At 44.3% G+C, this 7,764-nt stretch overlaps 1 non-coding gene across 1 annotated transcript; it reads left to right on the top strand.

Annotated features, from left to right (window-relative positions):
• The first annotated feature begins 7,141 nt into the window (after window positions 1–7,141).
• On the top strand, window positions 7,142–7,215 carry TRNAM-CAU (transfer RNA methionine (anticodon CAU)). The gene has a single exon. It is a non-coding gene; the product is annotated as a tRNA-Met (tRNA).
• The last annotated feature ends 549 nt before the right edge of the window (window positions 7,216–7,764 follow it).

The raw sequence follows: 7,764 nt of genomic DNA, 5'->3' as shown, positions 1-7,764 counted from the left end.
GCGAATAATAGTGTTAGTAGTTCGTGAGGCTAATTTTGAGCTAGATAGTGGATTGATGTTCACTGTAGCACTATCTGACCTTGAAGGTTAAGTTAGTGTACCATGAACTCCATCCTCGGATTAACCACTTAGACGGAGAGTTCCCGGGTGACAGATCGGCCATAGGAGTACTCCGGGATATAAACCAGGGCAACAAAAGTGGAGCATACGACGATGCCGCCCGTTTTCATTTCGTGGAAGTCCCCGGCAGAGGAAAGGGCAGGCGCCGACCTCTCCGCCACCAGCACAAGTGAATAAGAAAAGATCACGTCGCCAAAGGTGGCGGTATCACAATCCAATCACAAACTACACGAAAGTTGTCCCTTTTTTATGGAGATTTACCCATCACAGAGATGCACAGAGGAAGAGAACGAACTTCATATATCCCTTTTCTACTCAATCCAGAAACACAAAAGAAGAAAGAAAAGAATTTCCTAGTTCTTTGACCCAATACCTGCTGAATGGGAATTGTTTGACGACTTGATGCAGGCAAGAGAAGTTGCCCGTGAGCAGGGAGGAGTGCGGGACGAACTCATGCTGGAAAAACCGAAAGCCCTCTAAAAGGCTCAAGAAGAAGGATTGGATGATCTGCGGAATGAGAAACTGCAACAATTGCCTGACCAAAGTCTTACCCTTTCTTTTTCTAGCTAGAACTCGGTCGAATAAGAATCATTGATTCCCTCTGCTGTCAATTTCTTATTCATTCATTGCGTTCGGCCGGTGCTCCTTTCTCATCTCAAACCATAACTAGAGCGCTGAACAAAGTGACCATCAAGAACAAGTACCTTATGCCTCTTATTGCAGACCTTTTCGATCAGTTGAGTGGAGCACGATACTTCACGAAGTTTGATTTGCGGTCGGGGTATTATCAAGTGCGTATTGCCGCTGAGTGGCTTAAGGCATTGGTTTGCTAAATCGACATACAAGAAGATTGTATCATGGGTTCGAATCCCATTTCCTCCGGTACGGAAAGACGACCTACGGCATCTGATGGTCAGATGCCTACGGTCGGTATATCTTTGAAAGCTCAGACGGAGAGAATAAACGGACTCCTCGAGGGCTACTTAAGCCACTTTAGTGCAAACCAGAAGGACTTACGCTGTTGGATGTTGCTCAGTCCTGCTATAACTTAACAACCAAAAAGCTCTGCGTCGAACTTCAGCCCCTTCGAGTTGGCCACGGGGTAACAGCCTCTGACGCCCCACACCATTGCGACAGGAAAAGGAGAAGCGTCATGCGTCATGCTTTGCTTCTACCCCGAGCACACGCAATGGAACCGTAGACAGTCAAGTGAAATCCAATCCACGAAATAATTTGATCTATGGACAGCATCATTGTGGTAAAGGTCGTAATGCCAGAGGAATCATTACCGCAAGGCATAGAGGGGGAGGTCATAAGCGTCTATACCGTAAAATCGATTTTCGACGGAATGAAAAAGCCACATTACTGACTAACGGTGGATAATCATATTTCTTAGAGGTACTAAATACCCACACTCAAAGGAGGACCACAAGCTCGGGGCTCGACGAAACGGAAAGTTTCAGCATGTTGAAACTTCTTGGGGTTAGAGGAATGAAGGGAGAGGAATTAGAATAGAAAGAAAGAGACGGATTTCGAATTAGAGTAAGGGCACGCTAAGATTGCAAGAAATCCAAGAATTTCTGGGGGCACTAGCACGAGCAAAAATGGTTGAAAAGAATCATATCCTGAGGACTAAAGAAAAGCTGCCTTGGAATCGAATCTGAAACTTTGAAATAAAGGCCTGTGAGAATTTCTTCTTTTAGAAGCTAGGAGACCTTTAGTGTATTCTCTGTAGCTCAGTTGGTAGAGCAACTCGTTTACACGCGCGCCAATGTTTTTCAAGGGAGTTCATCATACAATCAGAAAAATTGATCTTGTTGAGAAATCGATGTCTTACTCCATAACTTTGAGGGAACCATAGCCTGACAAAGAGTTCGGTCCAATTTGGACGCCCATTTAGGAGGTGCCAAACAGACCCCATCATTGATTTGAGATCTTGATAAGGTGAATACCCAGTCTATTCAATGCTAGGCATAATGAGTATAAGGACCTCAAAAAAATCAAATATGAAACTTCATACACCTTAAAGTTCATAACTTTTCACGATACGATGGCATTATAGTAACGAGAGCTTTTACTTCTCAGATCGGCAAGCACTCGAGATAGGAAAGCATTAAGCAAGAAAAAGCTTTGACTAAAGAAGGCCGATTCCCCTAAGCAATTAAAGGGCTACGGCTCCATACCCTTCTTTCGGATCTCGAATCGAGGGGAGTAAATTCCGAGTCCTTCTCTCAATTAAAAGGGAAGGTACCCCTGCGAAGGGGTGGGGACGAAAAGAGAGAGCTCCTTTCTTTTCTAGCTTTGGCGGGAGGAATGAAAATCCTATCCTATACGAAGGCCTATATACAAAAAAAGCTTTTTAGAACCACAACTCAGTGAAGTAGGCGACAACTGCTATTAGGGTCTGTCTTAAGGCATTGGCTCTCTAAAAAAAGGTGCTAGTTCACCTCAAACTAGTGCTAGTTGATGAGAGTTACTTCGGAAACAAAAAAGTAAAGTCGATTTCAGGCTGCTCTTAGACCAGGAAGATTGCTTATGACATCAATCAGCTAGGTCCGTCGTATGTCGAAGAGTTTGGGCCTCCTCAACTGTGTATCGATCGAAAGGCAGGGCGGCAGATGGTATGTCTTTCTATCCATCCTGATTGTTGGATTGAAATAGAAATAAGACTTTATGCGAGCAAGGTTCAAAACAAATTATCCGTCCTTCTATCAATCGAGAATAGCAGCTGATAAAGGCTGCTGGTGGAGCCGGAGAAGAACCGGGCGAAGGGCTGGGGCCTTAACTAACCACTAACCACAAGGATATAGGGACTCTTTATTTCATCTTCGGTGCCATTGCTGGAGTGATGGGCACATGCTTCTCAGTACTGATTCGTATGGAATTAGCACGACCCGGCGATCAAATTCTTGGTGGGAATCATCAACTTTATAATGTTTTAATAACGGCTCACGCTTTTTTAATGATCTTTTTTATGGTTATGCCGGCGATGATAGGTGGATCTGGTAATTGGCTATAGGCACCTTCCTAAGCAACTGATCTAACTTCCACTGCTTATCAGTTCTCAAATCAATCTATTCGAGCCCTTGAAAGCAGTTCCGAGCTCGCGAGCGAAGTTTTGGCATGTCAAGTCTCTTTTCTTTCAACTCCGCTTGGTGATCGCTCATGGCTAATATAGGTAGGTCCAGAGCTAGCTAAGCCCTATGGTTAAAATTTAGACTATTACGATGTGAACTCCTTATATCCTTTTCTGATGTTAAAGCAAGTGGAAATTGGATGTATGCTGCAAAGCTAGATGGTGAAGGAGCTGCAATCTATGACGCTGCTCTTGCTCTTTCTGAGGCTATGATTGAACTTGGGATTGCAATTGATGGAGGGAAAGATAGTCTTTCCAGAGAAGAACGATTAGGCTCATATTCTATCCTTTCTACAATGCCTAAATTCATTGACTTCGAAAAGGAGGTCAATTAAATGAGTACTAACTCTCTTCTATTACTTTGTTGTACCGGGTTAACAAGAGTTAGTTGGGGGAAGAATCCGCCCGAATCGGATTTTTTGAGGAACGTATCGAGAGAGAATTGGATTTGACGAGCTGCATCCTATTAAGATTTAGATGTTTTAGTTAGGGCGGAAAGCTACCTAGTCGCACCGGGAGCTAGTGCTTGCTATCTAAGAATTGCTCCATGGATCTCATCGGAAATGTTTGATGCTTCTTGGGGCTTCTTTGGCGACCGTGAAGTCACCGGATCACTCAATTCGATGGAATTGTTTGATTGGGATCTTCTATAATTTCGCACGTGAGGGGTTATTGCTTGGTTTCGTCCAGTCATTCCCCTCGTTCTTTTTATCTTGGACATTGAGATGTTCATGCAAAGCATAGGCGTCACAAGCGGTACACTGAACACTAAAGAAAGGGTACCACTTATTTGGAAACTAGAAAGCTTGGGCCTATGTTTCCGAAGTAACTCTCATCAACTAGCACTAGTTTGAGGTGAACTAGCACTAGTTTGATGTCAACCTTTAGGAGTAATTCATCAAATTGGTTAAATCTAAAATAATAACATACTCTTTATTTAATATGATCCCACTATACATATCGATATACATAGAGATTCACCGACTACATTTCAGCCATCCAGCGATCCTGATCTATTTGAAAATTGTTAGAATTGATATATCCATATATCATATTTCTGTGGGCATAAGAGTTTTTTCCTTTATGTTGCATATCTCGAGTTTAGAATTCTCCTCACGCTTTTTCCATCACGATTTTCTCTTCGAGAACACTCGCCTCGTCGATTTCACAGCTGATTCAACAACAGCCATTTTTTCTGGGGAACTTTCATATGAGTCTGTTCTTTCTTTTAATCCACCTCCATGTCTTTGTCTGTGTGTGGTTTCTGAGCTAGGAGCGCTTGGAATTTAAGTCCTACTCATTAATATACTATCAAAAAAAGTGGCTCTCCTTCTCTTATGAGAGATAGGCGCTCTCTCTACGGCCAATCGGATAAAGCTCAGCATTTCTCTAATTTGAATCGAAAGTTGCTTTTTACTCCTCCGCCTTTGAAGGCTGGTTACATCCAATGTCTCCTACGAGGCTGTCTTAAAGTCCTCTTTGGAGCTCAACTTAAGCTATACATTGCCCGAGAAGAGCTCTTTGGGTGCACCCAAAGAGCTCTTCAAAAAAAGCTTATGATGAGCTTGAGAAAAAAAAGCTTATGATGAGCCCCATCACATCCAGCGTAAGCATCTGGATAATCTGGAATGGCCTGGTCTTGACTCTTCTGTGTGGTATTCATTCTCGTTCGGCTCTTGGAATCACATCCAGCAGTGGTTGGAACAGCTCGCAAAATCCAACCACTTCACCTACTTCATTGCCCCCACCAACGTCGGCCTACCACCTTTTTTTTTCAAGGTTGAGGGTTGATTCCATTCGTCAGTCACTAAGGGAAATGACTCTCGATTGAGAAAAAACTTGCCACCTTTTTTGTATCCATTTCGCGGATTAGGTTCCAAGCGAAAGATACCAAAAGAAGGAAGTGAGGGCACTCATTCGAATCGAATAGCTGAAACTACTATAACTCCTATTTTTCTGCTTTAAGAGAAGCCTTCTAGCTCGTTTTAAAGCGTTGAAGAGACTATAATTCCTATTCCTATCCCTTCATTCCCTCTTTTGGTCTATCTACATTCCAGGAAATTCATACGCTCCGCGGACGGAGCAAAAAGTGGAGTCTTGGTCAGAGCAAGCCGCCCTATTCTATTACCAGACATAATTGGGAGAAGCTCATCCGAATTATATTCCCAGGGTCAAGGCAGTCTTTAATCCATGGATACATGCTTCATCTTCTGTGGTATTCTTAGTTCCTTAAAAGTTCCGCTTAATGGCAATGGGGGTGTGCAAAATACCCTAAGATGAAGCATTCGAGAATGATCTTCGCTTCGCGGGAACAACAAAAACCACCATCTCGCTCTTTCCTTTCCGTCGACAAAAGGATCACCCTAAGATGATCATCTCGTGGCTATTGAGAACGAATTAAATCAGATGGTTCTATTTCTCAATCTTTCTGACTTGCTCCTACGAAACCAAGGTCGAAAAGATTGAAAAAATAAGAAAGGAGTGTAGGATTGGTAAGCTTTGCCGGAAAGAAGCTAGTCGACTAATTCAGGAGGCTACTACCGGCGAAGCCTGCTTCGGAGCGTGCTATTGCGTGAAGCGGAAAGGGACAGCGGAATCTAAGGCCACACCAGACAGGGAAAAGGAGGATTAGATATTTCGTCAACCACCACTTGAGCGCGGGAAAGGGCTTTTTTTTATAGAGAGAGAGTAAGGGGGGTTTTCTGGGGCTTTGAGCCTTAAAAGGCCAACCCCCGGGCAGAGTTGGGACCCTTCTCAAGCCTGAGGCCTAAGTTGGACTTTCTCTTTCTGCTACTTGCCACTCCGAAGTTTAGGATTTTGTTTCGAACCGATGGGATTTTTCGAATGGTAATGAAGCTTGCCATTCTCTTTATTTGGCCGAATCCGACTCTGGGCCTGCCCTTTTGCTAGCTTTTTCATTATGCTGGTTCAACTACTGCTTTCAAAAAAATCAATATATACAATAATCACATTATAAGTAGCGACACGGATTCACCACAACTTATGACTTCGCCGCACAACTTTTGTGCAGTTGAAGACTATCATGCCTGTTTAATGAAAAACTGGCTGGCTCTGACTACCTTGCGGAGCAAACAAAAGATCCCAAAATCCCACATGCTCCACATCTCATGACAATCGCAACCGCTTCAGCTCATGTTTAAGTTCCAGAGATACCCACTGCCGCGGCCGTGACTACCTTTTTACCTTGATTGATGCTGCATATCTCATCGAACAAATACAGGAAAAGAATCATATTGAAAACGCTCCGTCCTGAGGAACACATACTCGTCCCCGGAATAGAAGTGTGCCATCCTGGCGAAGGTTCAACTCCTTCTGTGTCATCAAGTACCTCAAGCTCTTATGATCCGTAAAGATCTGGCACTTCCCCCCATACAAGTAATGTCACCATATCTGAAAAGCGAAGATAATGGCTGCAAGCTCTAGGAAAGAAAGTGGCCGTGAGGTTACAAAGGTCTGAGAGCTGAGTGAGGACCTTATTTGAGATGCTTTTTTCCTTCCAAAGCGAAATAATCACTCCTCTAGCTTATTGCGCTCGATCTACATCCTACCTAACTCGATTTAGAAAGCGGAGTTGGCTAGCTGCCGGCATATCTTTTACGTCACCGGCCACATAGTCCGCAGCGTCTTTCACTGCATCGGTATGAACAGCAAAACTCATGCAGATTGACCTGGATGACCCAACGAATGGACGAGCTCAAAGGGGGGAGGGAGGCAAGAACCATGCTTTCAGAGACCTAACCCAACCCGGTCCGAATCTTATCTGAACTGCGAGAATAACTTCTTTCGGGTGTTCGGTCAGGCTTGCTTAGGCCGAGTAAGCAACTGAAGACCTTGGTTTTCGGAGTTCGAAAGAGAAGGGGAAGAAGCGGGGTAGAGGAATTGGTCAACTCATCAGGCTCATGACCTGAAGATTGCAGGTTCGAATCCTGTCCCCGCCTAATCAGTGGAACAGAGCGATGCCCCCTTGCTTTGGAAAGAGTTGACTTCTTCCTGTGCAGGATAGCCACTGACTCTGATCGTCTTCCTCCCAGTGTTGTTGCCTGCTGGGGGAAGGGCCTTCTTTACGACTTTCGACCAAGCCATTATTGAAGAAACTCTTGTTTAGTCAGGACGTCGTTCCCGTCCCTTGTGGTGCTTTTTCAACCCCTTGCTTTGACTTGGTAAATTTCATCTGGATTCGCTCCAATTCCAAGAGATACCGCATTATCTGCATCACCAGTTCTAGGCGATAGCTCCCCCCTTTCTTTTCCAATTCCTTCTTTTCGTTCTACTTAGGTGGAGCAATCCGAACTCTCGACAGAATATAAAAGAGGACCACAGGCCTGTGTAAACACCTCAACGAACTCATGTGGACACTCCTCAGCCCGAGGACGTGATAGTGATCCATTGCCTTGACTTGAGCGTTTGTTTGGGCGGGGCGTACTAAACCCACTACGTACCACACCACCGGGTGGAGCTTACCTGTTTGCTCTTACGGTAATGAGGAC

Source organism: Nicotiana tabacum, chromosome 18 (assembly GCF_000715075.1).
Source record: "Nicotiana tabacum cultivar K326 chromosome 18, ASM71507v2, whole genome shotgun sequence".
Lineage (NCBI taxonomy): Eukaryota > Viridiplantae > Streptophyta > Magnoliopsida > Solanales > Solanaceae > Nicotiana > Nicotiana tabacum.
This window is presented reverse-complemented; position numbering and strand designations above follow the sequence as displayed.